General features: G+C 38.6%; 2 long non-coding RNA genes across 3 annotated transcripts in view; both read left to right on the top strand.

Annotated features, from left to right (window-relative positions):
• The window catches only part of LOC143662617 (uncharacterized), a 36,644-nt gene extending 18,395 nt beyond the window's left edge, over positions 1-18,249 (top strand). Inside the window, exons 6-7 of one of the 2 annotated variants that reach the window (XR_013165475.1) lie at positions 17-207; positions 17,986-18,249. This is a non-coding gene — a long non-coding RNA (uncharacterized LOC143662617). The remainder of the gene's footprint in view (positions 1-16; positions 208-17,985) is intronic. The other variant, XR_013165474.1, reaches the window with a different exon arrangement.
• Positions 4,296-10,088, top strand: LOC143662618 (uncharacterized). The gene is made up of 4 exons (XR_013165476.1): positions 4,296-4,395; positions 7,160-7,234; positions 8,814-8,969; positions 9,477-10,088. It is a non-coding gene; the product is annotated as an uncharacterized LOC143662618 (long non-coding RNA).
• Positions 18,250-18,605: the final 356 nt, after the last annotated feature.

Genomic DNA, 18,605 nt, shown 5'->3' with positions numbered 1-18,605 from the left:
TTTTTTGCACGGGCAGGCACCAGGAATTGAACCTTGGTCTCCAGCATGGCAGGCAAGAACTTCACTTACTGAGCCCCCGTGGCCTGCCTTATAGCCCTGATTTTGATTGATTAACACAATGTCAAGAGAGGAAACTGGAAGAGAGAAATTACACATATCGAACATAAGAGAAAACCAAATTCAAGAAAGGCAAATCACTTCGTCAAGGTATATCATAAGTGTGATAATTAGAATATTTATAAGGATAAGAACTAGGTTTTTACTTCAATTCTCCTTTCCCTGAACTCACACCCTATAGATCCTAAATGAATGACAACATTTCCTCTCTTTTGTGGATATTCATGACAATAACAACATGCTAAATAACTTGAAAGAATGAAAAGCTTGCCAACAACAAGCCTGGGTTAGTCATCTGGGTTCTGCAGGGCAGCTTCTTATAGAAGGGGCTGAGAAGGTACCAAAGTAGAGGCAGGTGCACAGTTTCTTGATAAATCCAACACTGTTGTGTTTTTTTTTTTTTTGGCCTCCATCATTGAAGCAGAAGGTGTTTTTCTTTAGTGAAGCACCAGATGAAGTGGTTAGTTTGTATTAAGGGGCCATGTTTATACAAAATGGCGTATCTTTTCTCACTAGATTGTCACTCAAGTGGTAAGAAGATTACCCTAAGCCATGAGACGCTTAGGGAACTAAAACCGAGCTGAGGTAGGGCAGATTCAAGGCTCTTCCCTTAAGAATACTCTGAGACATATGTTCATGGAGTGGAATGGCTGGTTAGAGCATCCACACCATTAAAGTTGTTAGCTCTTTTTCTGGCCCTTTTCTTTGCCCAGCATATGTGGTTAAATTGCAGTCTTTATTAAATGTGTGTGTATTGAGATTTCACTGCATCTGATTACATAGCTTTTCTTTAACTCTTTCAAGCACCTCAGTATCCCCTAACCACAGATATTTAGGGTGCCTTTTGGATCATTATTTACATGGATAAAGTTTCCCCTTTTTGAATTGCAAAATAGTTATTTCCCCAAATGAAGATAACAAGCTGCCAATAAGAAGAGGAAATAATCAGCTCTATTTCTTTTCATTAAAATTACAGGTTGCTTCCTTGCCAAATGCTTTAGTAACTTGTCAACAAAATTACAGTGTTTTCCCCCCTCATCCAACAGAGTTTTATACGCTAGAGTTACAAACAAAGGCTCAGTTTCAGCAACAGAAACCCAAACAGTTGTTGCCATATCCTTCACTGCCTTTCCCAATTTAGTGCTTGAATATTTCAGAGACTATCACTTGCCTCCTCAATCTTTCTTTTCTGCTTTCACTTCCTTCCTTCATCCTAAAACTGTAAGGCTTCTAGACTCATCATCTTCTCGGTTGCTTTGCATATCCACGCAGCAGAAAAGGATGAATAAAGAGGCATAGACGTTGTTGGGAATAAAAAACTGAAGGGAGTAACAAAGAGGAAAGAGACAGACTTATATAAGAGGAAAAGTGAGCGAGGAAAGAAGGCAGACACAACTACCCCTTCTATTTTGCTGAACAGAGGAATTATAGAGCTTAATTACTGTATGAGAACTTACGAGATAATTTACAATGATACGTACTTTGTGTATTAGCAAGAAAAACCAAATAAGATTTGCAAGGCTTGAAGCTTTTGAAATGTCCTGGGGCAGAGAGAAGTGCCATGATTTCTGTTAGTGCTTTTCCTCTGCAGTTTGTCAATGTTGTATAACAATGGCATTTGATTCAAAGGACTGGAAATTTAATTCCCCTTCATTTGCTGTTGCTCAAAGTAGAGACAACCCGTTGCTTAAGAGGACTGTCTTTGCAGACTTTCTCTACTTAATGCTAAACATTCTTTCGATTAATTTATTCACAGGAACATGATTCTTCAAACTGGTTGCCCTTGTACTTCTGTAGGCTTGATAACAGTTTGATGCCTGTAGATATTTCATAATAGCTTTCAGATGAATTGGTATAATTAAAAAAAAGAAAGCAAGAGTCTAGTAAAAACCATCCCTGTCCTCACAGTGCTTTCAATGTACATAAACAATATAAACAATGAGTCCATATAACATACTGCTTTGTGAACTAGGTCTTTCTAATGCATGGCCATCGCCAACAAAGTGCATGTATAAAACAAAATTGAGACATTCAGGTTTTCAAAGTGACACTTATTCAGAAATTTTAGATGGATTTTATGGTAAAGAGTGCAATAATAAATGTATTAAAATCTTTTGTCTGCTATTTTAAAGCTCAATAGACATATCCATTTATTCATCTATTCCTTCATAGATTATACAGCTATTTAATGAATGCCTCTTAGATGATAGGTGACCTATTCGATCCTGGTGACAACAAACACTATCATGGGGCTGTCACGGGGAGAATCACACATAGTTCCTATTCAATCCAAAAATTTGAAAAGGTAGGGACCAGCCTCCTTAAGAGGCGAGACCAAGAGCCCCTGACTGCAGAGCAGTGCAGAGTGGAGGGATGCATGAGATGTGGCTTGAAAAGCAGGCTGGGGTCAGATGATTACACAGCCTTATAGGCCGTGCTATGGGTTTTGGTCTTTGCCTAACAGCATTGGAAGGGTTTTGCAGGCTTTAAGGTAGGTGGTGACATAATCTTTTTTTCATCTAGAAGAACAAATCGGAGGGAGCTAAGAGGGTTTACCTTGGAATCAGGTAACTTATTTTAGTGGTCCAGGTGAGAGAAAATGGGAGGGGTTTCTGGACTAGAATGGTAGCCTTGGAGATGGAGAGAGAAAGAAAATATGTCCAGGAGGAAAATCAAGAAGGCTTGGTGGCTGATGAAAGCTCAAAGGAAGGAGGAAAGTGTCAAAAATCCCTTGTAAGTTTCTGCATGATCTGTTCTAACTTATATTACCAAGAAGTCCTTTCTGTGCCCACACAGGGAGATATGCAACTGGTATCACTTTTTCCCTGAGTAAGTTTTATAGCTCACTGAATTACTTGTATAAATACACAGATAAGGCACAGTATTCACAAAAATTGAGCCATGAGTTTTACCAGACACCCAGATGGCTCAATTACCTTTACTGCCTTGCTTGACCACAGATTATTTCTCATCCCTGTTTTCTTGAAAAATATATTCACAAATGTCCCTGGGAGAGAGTATGGAGCTGTTTCACCACAAATTTGTTTTAAAAACAACTCAAAGTGCTTTTTCCTGCTAATATAGACTGTGAGCTCCTTAAGGAAAGTTCTAACACAGTGACTGGTGCTAAGTTCTTACAAGATGGACTTTGGATCATTATCTTTGCTTTTAAATATAAGGAATTTTTAACTTCCTTTTCAGGAGGGACTAGTTTGTCCTAAATATCCTAAGGGGCAAGGGCATCAGGAGAATGCACTTTATAGATTTGTCCCTTAGTACCTTATCGGCATTTAATAAAATATCTCAGGTAAGAGGTAGAGGAACTCAGCAACGCTGGCAGCAGGGGGAAAAATGAAAATGGTGTCACAAGATGTTCACAGAGTTAGGGGGAAGACTGCAGTGACTGTCCTTCAGGAGCTAAACTCACCAGGAGGAAACAGACTTTGCTATGAGCCTGTGGTGCCCTTGTGGCTCCTGAGGAGCCATCGTTCTCTCAACTGGGCTGTAAGCTCAACGATGAAAAGAACCCGCTTCTTCCTTCTCATACTTGAATCTGCAGAGCCCAGGCAAGTGCCTGGCATATGGTTGGTGTTAAATATTTTATGAATGAATGAATGAATAGAAATGGTCTTAAGAACAGTGCCCAAAATGAGGTACAGCTTAGTCAGCTTGGGGTTTGAGCAGCTTCAAACTCAGATAGCAAACCATACTGCAGTGTTTGGAGTCAGTTTAGCATTAGGAAATTTTCTTCCCAAATTGCAGGGCCTCCGCCAGCATTGAGGTATGGAGACAAGGCTCTAGGCATAGAGGTGAAGGGCTGAAAGGATTCAGGTCTACCACCATGGTTCCAGTTACTGCTTGTTTCAGGGAGGTGCTCAGGTTTTAGATGGGGATTTCTATTACAGAGGGTGAAATTGAGGGAGTACCCAAACTGTGAAATCGAGGGAGTACCCAGTTGCATCAATTGGAAGAGCATAGGACTGGCCTGGAGATTCTGTGAGTCATAGGCTAGCCCTCAAACTCAAAGATGCGTTTGCTGTGCCACATTGGGGATATACAGATGAACAGGGCACATTGCATCTTCTGATTTGCTCATGCTGTAGTATGGAAACAGGTCAGCATACCGACATCATAAAGACATGCTTCCAATAGTACATGCAGGACCCAGTGGGGCGCAAAAGGGAGGAGTCTGCTCTAGCCTGGGTCATTGAGAAGACTCCCAGTGGAACTGACCCTTGGATCTTGTGAATTTGCTGGTTATTTATTTCCAACTAAGTTGTAAGTTCCTTAAAGGACTTCAGTTTCTTAACTTAAGATGTCTTAAAGTTCTCCTACAGTCTCTAGAGTGCTTAGATGGGACAATTAAGATGACTTTGTTGAACTGAAAAGAATCCAAAGCTAATTGCAAATGTGCGTTTTAACAGAGGTGTCTGAAGTTTCTTCTCTGTACACATTTATGAATGTTTTGGAAGCTGTTGGGCATCACAGGAATCTTGAAGGGGGAAAGAAAGGCTTTCTTTTGAGAGTACTAAAAGATTTAATGGTCTGGCAAGTGAAGGGTTAAATGCCGGATTATGGAATCTTCATGAGATAGGTCATCTTTTGCTACTGGCTTTTTAATCTATCTTTAACCTTAACTCTTCCTCATTTCCTGGCCTGGACTATGGAGCTTCTTGGCAGTTTTAGACCTTTGTGTTTTTCTGTCTGATTTTGCCTTAAGTTTGGTTTCAAAATAAATCTCTCACTAGGGAGAGGCCTAATGCTGCATGTTGAAGTGCAAAGCTCCTCTGGGCTGAAACAAGGATTTCTATCTGACTGCTGCTTTTCACATTTCAGCTTGATCTGATTATCTCTGCTCACTGGTGATGAGTAATATCTCCCTTACACCTTTATCAATAGCATCCCTTCTATTGTGTTAAATAGAATTTTTTCTCAGTGCCTGAAGTTTATCCAATTGGGCAAAAAGTAACAAGGGAATCTTTTTACATTTAAGGAACATCATCAGTTTTTTGGGGGGGATGGGGTGGGCAGGACAGTTTAAGCCATTTGGGAAATGAATCTGTACATATTAAAGGGAACTGAGAGAGTTCCAGCTCAAGTTATCCACTCCTGTTTCTGGCTAAGAGCTTCACTAGAGGGTTTACACAAAGTTTTTAATAGGCACAGCCACATCTTTGTGTTGGAACCAGTCATAGCATCATTAGTTTTCTTTGACATTAAACATCTTATTGAATAATTCTGCACATGCCTTAGGAAGGATGTGTGATACCTTATAAATTAAAGTACAATCATGCGAGGAAACTGACTTGACTCATAGAGCCCTTCCTTCTGAATCCATCTTGAAGGAGAAAACAAATGCTTTACAGTTTGTGTTAGGATATGCCTTGGAGCTGGTCAATCTGCAGTGCTATATCCATCTCCAGCCACAATAGAAAAGCTTAGTCCAGGAAGATCACTCTGTGAGAAGCTCCATGGACGAGGAAAACTTAGTTAAATCTCCAGGTTTAGACTGACTAAGGCAGGAAGTGATGCTTAGACATGTTGGAACTATAAATACAGACCAAGGAAACATAATATCAAGTGATTTGTGGGTTTGTCCCAACTGTGTGACTGAGAAAATAAAAATTCCAGTGTCCCATTGTGAAACATAGTTATGAGGATCATTCGACCTCAGGAAAAATTGAAATTGCCTCTTGGATGTGATTTGACAACCTTAGAAAACTTCCTGGCTCACACTATCCCTCCGTGAAGTACTGTCTGGAATTCTTTGATTAGTGATTCCTTTCATGACTCTGAGTCCACCGTCCTCCCCTAGCACTCTTGTAGCATCAAACGCTGTGGGAGAAGGTCTGGTATGAAGTTGTTTGACCTCCAGTTCATTTGTGCCAGGAAAGCTCTGTTCATCAAAAGACAAGGAGAGAGGGATACAATGATGCAAAATCATGGAACAGGAGCAAATGACTCAACATTTCCCCACTTCAAGGTTTTGTATGAGCCTAAGAAGGCTTGCCCTGCCTCAAAGCACATGCATTTTTTAAACTCAGATTTGTAATTGTCCTATTTTCCCTCGCTTTTAGTGCTCAGATTTTCTCTCCCTTCACTTCTGTTTAGTTTTCTGGCAGTATTATTTAACTTGGTACTACATTTAGAATGCTGAATTTTGCTCTCAAAGACATATTAGAAAATAAAGCCACAGGATATTGCTTTATAAGCAAAAATGATGGGGAACAGCTCAGATCGAATCTGTAATGTACTCAAGTCCGAGTCGTAGGAGCCTCCCGTTGCATTGAGCAAAGTGAAAGATGCTCTGTTAAATCTGTTTCTGTAAGGTAATATTCCCAGGCAACTAGTAATAAGAGTCCCCATTCCTGCTATCAGATCGCATGGCAGAGCCAAGGCCAGCTGAAAAATATGCAGCACTCTGGGTGCTATTATATGACTTCACCGCCTCAGGCACTTGAGGGGCGTAGCAAGATGTGTCCTAAGAAATTGTATTAAGAATAAACTTACGCTGAGAAAAATAAAAAAAAAACAGTGGCAATGGCATTTTTGGGGAAGGTACTTTATTAATGTTTAATGTTTTCAGTATTAGCATAACGGCTGTACTTCAGTTGGAAAGACAACCAGGGAATTTGCTTAATGAAATGCAGAAAAGTCAAATCATCCCACAAGCTTATTTGTTACTCATAAGCATTATGATAAAATTTCACATGCGCCAAAGTGATAGAGCAATGAATAATAACATCTATGAAGAAATGGAATCTACTTCAAAATTTACTTATAAATGTAAGGGCCTTATAGCTTGGTGTCTTTTTTTTTTTTTTACTGTTCTTTATGTACTTTTAAAATGTTTCCAAGTGTTCAGAAGTCAGAGTAAACAGTAAATAGATTTGGTTTCTGTTCTCTTTGAGGCCAGCTATTTCAGTGGAGGAAAAGGTAGAGAAAGAAGGGAGACTGAGGAGAAAGAAGAAGAAGAAAGAATATAAAAAATTATCCCACTTTTCCTGATATTTACAGTTTTTCAAAAAAATTTTTTTCACAGCTCTGCTGGTTCCCTCCACCCACAACCTTCTGTTTATTCCGGTGATAAGCCAGGTTAATACAGCATTAGACTATGGTGGGTACATTTTAACAGTACATTCCTTCAGTTTGATTTGGCTTAGTTCTGACCAGTATTTCCCAGGCATGGGGGATTTGAAAATGAATATGATGGATTCTCTACTGTTAAGGAGTTTGGCCAGTTGTGTTGGGGTCAGATATATGAACTGAGAATTTCGATGTACGGCGTCAGGCACAGAGGAACACACAGAAGAGGGGCAGCTTAGCTCTGCCATCGAGAGGGAGAGAGAAGCTTTCTGGAAGAGGTTTTGAAAAGTACGTAGGAAAGAAGTTTTGAAAGGTAAGTAGACATGGCATGAGGAAGGGGGAATTTATTCAAGCTACAGAAGCATCTAGCCCTGGACAGAGCCCGCTAGGATGACAGAGAGGCTGCATCGTACAGGGGGTGGAGTGTAGAGCAGGCTCCTGACTCCACAGCCGCCTACCTGCCCGGCTACAGCACCGGCTCCCTCTCTTTAGGAAACAAGAGACCTTTTGCAGGGAAATTGTTTCTGGATAGAGCAGATAAAATTATTCATATGAAGGTGGATCAGAAGACCTGGAAATAAAATTTAATTAACTCTATAGGAGCATGTATTACTAGTGCAATAGAAGCTTGCCCAGTTGTTTTTAGCCAGTCTATAAGCAATCATTTTATATTTACTGAACTTCTAGTTGGTGCCTGTCCCTGGATTAAGGATGATGAGGACCATAAATGAAGTAGAAGGTCCATTCTCTGTCCTCAAGCAACTAGTGTCTGGTTAGAGAAATTAAACTATACAAAACCTGCTGGGAGGTGAGTGGGTGTTATAAGAAATAGCCCATCCATCTGCATTCAGGAGACACCATAACCCAATAAAGTTATATTTACTCATCTTTGTGACTGGCCCTGGCTAAATGTGAGCCTTTCCCTCACTACCCTCTTTCTGTCTGTCCTAAGGAGCACTTTTCTGAACAAAATATAACAGAAGCCAGTTTTCTAAAAGTAAAATTCCCTCTACAAATATGTGATTTTTAGAAATATATTTATTTTCCGTATCACCCTTTCCATTTCTAAAAGGGTAGGACTTTCTATGAAAGCAGCAATTTTGTCTATCCTATTTGCCACTGCATGGATTTTAAAGTTTAGGCTGTTTTTGTCAACCTTTGCCAATTTACACACTAACATTGTATATTATCAATTTTTATGATCGTTTCCACTAAAATAGGTGAAACATGCCTTATATTTCAGTTCTTAATGTTTGTGCTTTTTATTGTGCGCATCTAATCATAGAGCGTATTTTTCTGTTTCTTTTTAAAGTCAGCTCACAGGACACTCATTCTGAGTTCAGCTGTGTGCCTGGGGAGGATTCCATAGGGTACAGTCTCAAACTCATGTCCCTCTGATTTTGAAACCAAGGTGTCCTTAAGAAGTGGGACTTAAGCTGCTTCTGGGGTTGGCGAGGGATCAAAGTTTTTGTGGAAAACAAGGCAAGGGAAGGTGTTTCTGGTGGAGGCAAAAAGAAACATAGATTTAGGGAGATAAGGATGTTGGGGGTGGGGGTGGTACCGGAGGGAAAAGAGACCTGTCTGTCTTCTAAGATTTTTTTCTTTTGCAGCTTGCAATGAAAAAATAAAAAGCAAACTCGTTTAGTCTTCCCAGAATGAGTATATGAGAAGTATTCCTGTCTCACCCACTTAGAGACCCAAGAAAATAAATAATTCTAATGAAAACCCATAAAGGAAACATCAGCAGAAAGAATAATGAAGAAAAGGTATCATTCTCTTCCCACAAAGCTTCTGATCGATTTAAAATGTGCATCTTTTAATTATTTCCTTTAGGCACAGATACCCAATTAAGTAAAATCATTAATTAGTTCATGTTTGAAAATACTTTGTGGATGAAGAAGACAATTGTTCACCAGTGAATGGCACGATGATTTCAATTCCATTTCCCCATTTTTTACAACAAGAAATTCTGTAATTATCACTGATTGGAAAGTGCAACTTTAGAAGTAATGAATTTAAGGAGAAACAAGGGAAAGGCATTTGGAGTGGCTCCTCCTTTGTCTTTGCTTTTTCATTAGCCTATATATATTTACAGGATGACTTGCAGTTAATATATGAAAAGGAGATAGGGGATATTATTACTTGAGAAAAGAAGATTAAAGAGATTGTGTGATACAGAAATAGGGGCAAAAATGCTGTTGCATGATAATTTATGACTTAGTAAAACCCTATACTGTATATCACACCTGAAGTCTTTTTTTTTTTACTTCTAGGTGAAGTGTGAAAGAATGGCATATTTTAGTAACCAGTTTTCAGATAAAGAACTAGGAAAAAAAGTCTCCTATGAGGAAAAAATGAAGAAATGTTAGCTGTTTAGCCACTAGACTTGGATGAAACGTGACCCGATAGTCATCATCCGAGCTTTGAAAGCTCATCATGTTCAGTGAGGGTCATGTGTTTCTGTTTTTTTTTTATTTTTAAATACCAAAACACACCAAACAAACGCAAACATTTGTAATTTTTGATCTTTCCGTTCTATCATGTGTGCTTTTAAAATTAAGGATGGAAGTCACTGAAGAATTTTCTAATTGGAGGTGTTCAGCTGTGAGACTGCTGCCTGATGAAGCAGGAAGTTCCCCTTCAATGAAGTGTTCAGACACTGAAGGGAAGACCATCTGCCAGGGGTGTCATGAGCTGGCTGTGTCTCCTCTACTGGCCACAGTGTGGAGGGGGGACAACTTTGTTAAATGACTTGATGGTCCCTTCTAACCCTGAGTTCTCAGATTTTGCATGGGAGATGCAATTTCTTAGAAGTCGTCGTAGTGGGAGCTGGATACGACGAACTTACTGATGGTTTCTTTTCAATGCAAAGATTTCTGTGCTTTCCAAGGACACTGACAGAGAAGAAAACAAGAGAGTTCTGGAAGAAAATTCTATTATGTCAGAAAAATATTATCTTTCCACTAAATCAGAGTAAATATTTATTGTACCTTAATAATTTTCAGTGGTATACTTGCATACCTTACCCTCATTAACTCCCCACATCTCTAACACATAGGTACATATACCTATTCAAACACAAACACACCACAGAAAATCAAAGATTTTGACACCATATTTCCAGTCTATTGATATTCTAGCTTTATAAAGAACATCAGCTTATGTGCATAATGATTCTATTCAGATTTGTAGCCTTATATTGTGGCCTGATCAGCATATCTTGCTGATAGGAAATGTGTGCATTCATTGCTATTTGCAGAAACATTTTCAATAAGCCCTTAACTGACCAAAATCTGAAATATTATTAGTATGTTGCCAGCACATATGTAGTGTGTCAAAACAACTGGCGAAATTAATCTGAATTCTTTTTGTTTGCTTTTCTCACATCCACTCATTTCAAGTTTATTTATCCAGTTTTGTGACCAGAGTTCTATAGGGAAATCTCTCTGAACATTTTGACTGAGTTAACCATTAAGTTCGTTAACCCATCTGTCATGGTCATGTTCATGTGTCAACTTGGCCAAGTGGTGGTACCTTTTTGTCTGGTTGGGCAAATGCTGGCCTGTCTGTTGCAATGAGGACATTTCATAGAATTAGATCATGATCACGTCAGCTGCATCCACAGCTGATTCCATTTATAATCCAAAGGGGAGTGTCTTCTGCAATGAGTGATGCTTAATCTAATCACGGAAAGCCTTTTAAGGAGGATTCAGAAGAGACAGGCCATTACTGTTTCGGCCAGTGAGCCTCTGCTGTGGAGTTTGTCCAGACCCTAAGTTGGAATCGTCGGCTTCACATCCTGCCCTGCGGATTTTGGACTCTGCGTTCCTGTGGTCACATGAGACACTTTTATAAATTTTATATTTGCAAGTGTTCCCTGTTGATTCTGTTTCTCCAGAGAACCCTAACTAATACACCATACGATCATAGTAAATAAGCAATTGATAAACATGCTGGATTGGTTAGGTAAAGATAATTGTATAATGAATTGACATCTATTGGAAACTTAAATTGTCCAGGTAATCTTTGCAAAGCAATTAAGCAAATATCATATGGCGACACAGCCTAAAAAAGAATTGGCACCCCCCCACCTCCATCCATGCGGATGATAAACTAGAGTGGCTTTCCATCATGCATTTTCTTAGTCTTATTTAAATAGTTATATGTAGCATTTTAATAGGACTTAAGTCTTATATATTTTTTTTTCGAAATTGGTGGCAATCCATTAACGTTCGTGGGGTCCTATATATTGTAGTAGGTGATGGGGAGGATTTTAATGGATGCAGGTTGTAATTCCTGCGCTCCAGGACTTTCTGTGTTACTGTGGTAGATAATATGTATATGCTGATTTTATATTTGATGCAATATAAAGCACTGCTGTCTCACCTTGTTGGGGATCAAGTCATGTACCCCACAAAAGACATGGTCAAATCTTAGTGCCTATTCCTGCGGTTGTAAACACATTTATGCATAAGACTTTGGAAGATGTTTTTATCAGTTAAGGTATGGGTTAATTTGTGAAGAGGATCTCTGAAGATTTTATTTAGATGAGGCCACACTGAACTAGGGTGGGCATTAATCCTTATGATTGAAGTCCTTAGAATGCATAGGAAACTATGGCACAGTGAGCAGAAACCAAAAGTGAGAGAAGCCAGAGAAGAGAGAGAGAGAGAGAATGCCATGCGGTGGACGACTACCGTCGCCTGGATGCTACCAACTCTGGGAAAAAGCATGGCCTTACACACATCTTGATTTTGTACTTCAAGCCTTCAAAACTGTGAGGCAATAAATGCTTAAGTCAATCCATTGTGTGATATTGTCCTAGCATAATTGGCAAACTAAGACACCTCTTGTGCACACAGTTTGAGATCTGAACATAAAATATTTGTCAAGAATTGCATAATTTCAAAGAGAACTAGGCAGAGTGAAACATATTCTATTCACTTATTGCCTCAGGGTGATGATGCTTCAGCTGGGAGATGAGTTTCTACCTGCCTCTGTCAGGATGAACAATGAGCTCAGTAACATCTTTCTTTCTTTCTTTTTTTAACCAAGGTCTTCAGGAAAGCAGCCCTCCACTTTTGAAAAGATGGTCACAGTACAAGACAGTACTAAGGGCAATGAGGTACACAGACAATAAGAGCCCCGGAAGGATGTTGATGGATGATGCTCATTTGAGCTGAAATAAGGTTTTTTGAGGAACTTATGTCCAAGAAGGAATTGGACAGGTGGTGAAGTAGTCAGGTCATTTCAGGGAGGTCAGGAAAGGGAAAGGAAAACAGAATGTAGGTGGGTTGGGAGGAAATTAAGAGACAAACCTAGCCAGAATAATTGTTGCCAGTTCATGGAGCTCTTTGATAACCTGAATAAGAGATTTGACCTCTTCTGTATGCAGAAAGCTATGGCTGGTGTGATGTCCCAATCTATCTATCCCTACCCTCCCCACTCACCCCACCCCTGCCCTATATGTTTCCTCCCTGCTAATTCTGAATGCTTGTATGCAGTTGAAATCAGATTAAAATGGACTAGGGCAGCCTCAAAGGAGAGATTCAGTCACAAAAGAGCTGTCACATCAGGGGTTATGTGACGAGGAAGGAGGTGTTCCTGCTAACCTCTGGTCTGTAGGAGTGTTTTGGGGCTGGTGATGCTGTGTCTAAACTTTGACTCACTGTTTGTACAGAAACCCTTCACATGTGCTGCAACCTCTGTGTGTTTTTTATCTGAAATGTCTGCGAACCACCCAACCATAACACTAATAGTTGTGAAAGATGGTGACAACAGCAATATGCTTCCTGCCTCATACCGCAGGCAACTTGACCCTAAGCAAGGGGCAAAGGTTTCTGCCCACATAATGACAGTGGTCTGAGGAGAGCCAGATTAAGCCATAAACATTGAAAGTTTCTGTCACAGGAAACGGAGATGAGCCCTTGCAGGTTCCTATTCTACCTGAGGCGCTATGGTTGGTATTAAACAATATGAGTTTAAGTTCTTGTCAGGCAAACTAATGAATTTTGGATTGATTTCTGTCTTCTGCAATTCTACTGACATTTTTGACAGCTATGATTTATAGGCCCTTAATTGGGTCTTTTCATGAGAGGAGCTGTTTATTTTGGTTGATGGGCAAGGCTTCTAATGCTCCCAGTGGGAAATGCTGAGGGCCAGTGGGATCACTATATTGAAGGTGCTTGTTTGCTGTCTGGGGCAGGCCTCTTATAAATTTGTAATCAAGAGCTTGGGGAACTAATGAGGGCAGGTCAGCTCGGAAATTGTTTTGGTGACATTTGACCAGTAGACTGCTCCTGGAAAATATAGAAGCCTGCAGCCCAGCTATGTATCCTTAAGGTGAAAATTCTATTTTGTGTACCTTTTAAAAGTTTGTTTTTTCCTGTTTTTGAAATGGTATAATGATGTCTTCAGGGCAGGGTAAGAATTTTGTTCCCCCAACATAGAAATGGAAAAACTGGTAATTTAAAGATAAAATTGAGGTCTTTTTATTTTCATCTTGAGAATCCTAGAGCTCATTGTGGAACAATTTTCTCATAGGAATGATTTGAAAGAGTACAAGTACAGTGGATGCTGTGGTGGCCTGTCCACACTCCCCTTTGGGGACCAAGCACTCATTTTGTGTTCTATGAGATACAGTACTGAACCATGAGTCTCCATCTTCAGTGGCTTATGGAAAGTGGTATTATTTTTTACCTCATTCCTCTCAACTGACAGAGAAGAACTAGACATTGGAACTGAGGCCCTGTAATTAGCTCCTTTCTTAATTCCCTCGACCTGATGCAGGGTTCAAAAGACACACTGATTCATTCAAAAGTAAAAATAGGTCTCCTTGAGGTGGAAACATGTTGGGGGAGGGGCGGTGTGAGGAGGAGGTGGTGATTAGGGCAGGGGGTGACCACTCCTGAGCATGGGAAAGTTATTTCTGTCTCCAGGGAAGAGGCCTTGGGGGTGAGGGCCCTGGGAAGGAGGAGGAAAAGATCAAGTCAAGGAGGTGGTCGCCAATGGTGATAAATCTGGTCTAGCATTGCTTTTGACTTGGCTAGCCATAAAAATTCCCACAGTGAAGGGCTCATCACCCAGACACATCCTTGTGGATGTGTTTCTTTTTTACATTGTTAAGCTAGAACAAACAAGGCAAGCCAGCGATCTGAAAATGACTTTTTGTTTTTTGATATTTTATATTAAAGTAGACTTACCAGAAGCCATTAGTAAAATGCATTAAAAGAAGAAACTAAATACAGCCAAAATAGGTGAGTAAGTCAAATTTCAAGAAAAGAAGGATCAAAATTAAACTAGTTTTAGAAAAATAGCCAAAACCCAGACCCTAACATAAAAAGTATGCATATGTCGTTGGTAACAGAGATCATCAGGAGATAGAAATAGGGTAAGATATTGGGTAATTGGAGCTGAAGGGATACAGACTGTGCAACAGGACTGGATACAAAAACTCAGAAATGGACAGCACAATACTACCTAACTGTAATATAATTATGTTAAAACAATGAAGCTGCATGTGAGAATGATAGAGGGAGGAGGGCTGGGGACATAAATGAAATCAGAAAGAAAGATGGATGTTAAAGATTGAGATTGTATAATCTAGGAATGCCTAGAGTGTATAACAATAGTGAAATGTACAATGTACAAATTTTAAAAATGTTTTTGCATGAGGAAGAATAAAGGAATATCATTATTGCAGGGTGCTGAAAATAGATGGTAATTAATATTTTAAAATGTCACCTTATGTGTGAGACTAAAGCAAAAAATGTTTATTTGTTACAAAATTTATATTTTGACTAGAGCATTTCCTAATATAACTTATGTAGATAGTTTGATTGAATGTCATAAGTACTTGGAATCTCAGGTAGGACATGAGATTTTGTTGGTTTGTCCAGAGTGATGCCCCGATGAATCCCAGAGTGATTTGATCAGTGAGTGGAAAAGTATTTGCAAGCCCCCTTCGGGGAATGGTGAGAGCGGGGAGAAATTCAACTTCCCCAAGTTGAATTCTTGATATTCTCACAAGCAGTGTGGACAACCAAAGCTATAGGCTGAGCCCCCAGTCTTGGGGTTTGTTCATGAAACTTAACCCCACAAAGGATAGATCAAGTCTACTTAAAATTTAGGCCTAAGAGTCACCCCCAAGAGAGCCTCTTTTGTTGCTCAGATGTGGCCTTTCCCTCCAGCCAACATGACGAGCAGTCTCACCACCCTCCCCCTCTCTGCATGGGACATGACTCCCAGGGGTGTGGACCTTCCTGACAATGTGGGACAGAGATCCTGGAATGAGCTGAGACTCAGCATCAAGGGACTGAGAAAAACCCTAGAATGAGCTGAGAATTAACATCAAGGGATTGAGAGAACCTTCTCGACCAAAAGGGGAAAGAGTGAAATGAGACTAAGTGTCAATGGCTGAGAGATTCCAAACGGAGTTTAGAGGTTATCCTGGAGGTTATTCTTACACATTAAGTAGATATCACCTTGTTGTTCAAGATGTAGTGGAGAGGCTGGAGGGAACTGCCAGAAAATGTAGAGCTATGTTCCAGTAGCTGTGTTTCTTGATGATGATTGAACAATGATATAGCTTTCACAATGTGACTCTGTGAATGTGAAAACCTTGTGTCTCATGCTCCTTTTATCTACCATATCAACAAAAGAGTAGAACATATGGAATAAAAGTGGATAATAGGAGGAACAAATGTTGGAATGGGTTTGGTTTGAAATGCTAGTGGTAAATGAAAGCGAGGGGTAAGGGATATGGTATGTATAACTTTTTTTCTCTGTTATCATTTTATTTCTTTTTCTGTTGTCTTTTTATTTCTTTTTCTAAATCGATGCAAATGTTCTAAGAAATGATGAATGTGTAACTATGTGATGATATTAAGAATTACTGCTTATATATGTAAAATGGAATGATATCTTATTTTTTTGTTTTTTGTGAATTTTTTATTAATAAAAAAATTTATTAAAAAAAATTTCAGATCCAGCTGCATGCTTTTTGTTTGTTTTTTTTTTAAAAAAAAACAGTTTTATTGAGAGATACTTATATCATAGAATCCATCCGAAGTGTATGATCAGTGGCTTTTAGTATAATCATAGAATTGTGCAAACAATCAACTTTAGAACATTTTCATTATTCCGAAAAGAAAAACCTCGAACTCCTTAGCAATCTTCTCTCAATCATTCTTGTCCTTCCCCAGCCCACTAGACTAATTCTGACTGTACAAATTTATTCATATTTACATTTGATATAAATGGAATGATATAATTAAAAATAATCTGTTTTCTTTCATCTAGTGTAATGATTTTTTTAATTATTGCATTTTTCTTTTTTTTAATTAGAGACGCTGTAGATTTCCAGAAAATTCATGTAAAAAAATAACATTCTAAAAAAAAACGAACATTCCCTTATTACTCCCCCTATTGTTAACACTTTGCATTGATGTGGTAACTTTGTTATAATCAATGAAATAATATTAAAATATTACTGTTAACCATAGTCCAAAGTTTATATTAGATGTGTTTTTCCTCATTTCCACCCTATTATTAACACCTTGTAAAAAAAAAAAAAGTATGCATAAAAAGGCAGCAATGAAGTGGCAAATAGCAACATTAAGTTTTATTTTGATGGTAATTATATGTTGTAAAATGTTTGGTTGGAGACAGTTTCCAAAATTACTTTGGTAACTTAAACTTGAAGGATGTAAAGAATGTGTTTTCTATTAAAAGGAGAAAGAGTGCAGTTTTGTCCTAAGATCAAATGAATGGTTCTTACAAAATGAGGAAAATGTAAGACAGGACATAAATGGATATGGAAGGTTGTAGAAAGTTCATGAAAAGAGAAATTATGGCCAAGGGTAAGAAAAATCTGATGGGTCTATAATATACTAATGCAAAACTAAAACCTAGTTTACTGGGGTGTTGTGATGGTGGCCCAGTGGCAGAATTCCTGCCTGCCAAGCCAGAGACCAGGGTTTGATTTCCAGTGCCTGTCCATGTAAAAAACAAACAAACAAAAAAAACAAGCAAACTTAGTTTTCTGTTACAGTGACAAAGTTTTCTTCAATTATTATTCCATCTTCAGTACAGAGTTTTCCTTAAGTAGTAGTATAGTGTAAAAAGTAAAAAGTTTATAGTTTGTCAAAATAACCTTTTGTGTCTGTGTTAATATTAGCATACCCTTAGTTGTTAAAAAAATTAAGTCTTTTCCTCAACTTTAATTAAATGCAAAAACAAATATTATTTCAAACCTATCTTTAACATTTTGCTTTCTTAAGGTCAAAACTTAAAGGATATCTTTTATTCCAAACAGTTGCAAAACATTTACTCTTTCACCTTGTAAAAATTAAGTGCTAAAATAGCTACATTTATTCATTTGCACAAGAAATGTTCAGTGTTATTAAATTTCCTTGTCAACTACTTTGTTTCTCTCTAAAAATATTTGCAGTAAACAAAATATCAGAAATTCATCTTCAATAAAAAGAGACTTTTAAAAGAAAGCCAGGCTAGTATATAAATTATGTTCTATCTGTTAAGTAACCTAACCCCAGTTATGTTAGAAAAAGAAACTAAACTTCTGTTTTAACTAAGTATTTTTCAAATACATTTCATCTTCAAGTAACTCTTGCCTGCTATGGAATATTCCTTCACTGTCTTCAGTTAACTGGAACAATTAAATAGTAACTGCCAATCATCAATGTCCCCCAAAGTGGCAATTATCCAATTCTATTACCATTTATAACTATTTCCTCTCTGTTCTATTTTTATCTCTATTGTCAGAGAACATCTAAACAGGACCTGCCCATCTGTGACGTGTTTGGAACAGCTCAAACTGGATAATTATTAAAGGTGGGATCCTAGGCACCAGATCTCTAATTCAACTGCACACCAGCACATAGGATGACTGTCCACATTCAAGTGTGATCAGGACATCATTACATGACAAAATAAATGAATGGGGTTGGGGGCAAAGAGCTCTAGTGAGCCAGAGCATATTTGCCTTCCCCTAAGTGCAATTACTTCATTTCTCAACATTGTGAGCTATGAACCTATAACCTCCTGCTCCTACACTCAGGGACTGATGCAGAAGAGGTAGCAGAAAGATTGTAAGAGTGGTGGGATGGGATGGACTATAACATAATGTTTTTGCATTTTCCAATATCTCCCAACACTTCCAACATTGTCAGCAATTATGTACATTCCAACATGTACTCTCTGAACTCTATAAAATATGAAAAAATTATCCCTCAACCTGCCTTTAAGATTAAAAGGATTTCACTCTTTTGGGAGGGGAAGGTGGATTAAAGCAGGATAAAATAGGACAACTGCAAGTCCTTTGTTTCTTATTCAGCTCTGAAGGAGTTAACCCACAAGTGCAAATCCCTTGTTTCTTATCTAGC

Source organism: Tamandua tetradactyla, chromosome 18 (assembly GCF_023851605.1).
Source record: "Tamandua tetradactyla isolate mTamTet1 chromosome 18, mTamTet1.pri, whole genome shotgun sequence".
In the NCBI taxonomy this organism is placed as follows: domain Eukaryota; kingdom Metazoa; phylum Chordata; class Mammalia; order Pilosa; family Myrmecophagidae; genus Tamandua; species Tamandua tetradactyla.
The sequence above is the reverse complement of the archived record's forward strand: the minus strand, read 5'-3'. Positions and strand labels throughout refer to the sequence as shown.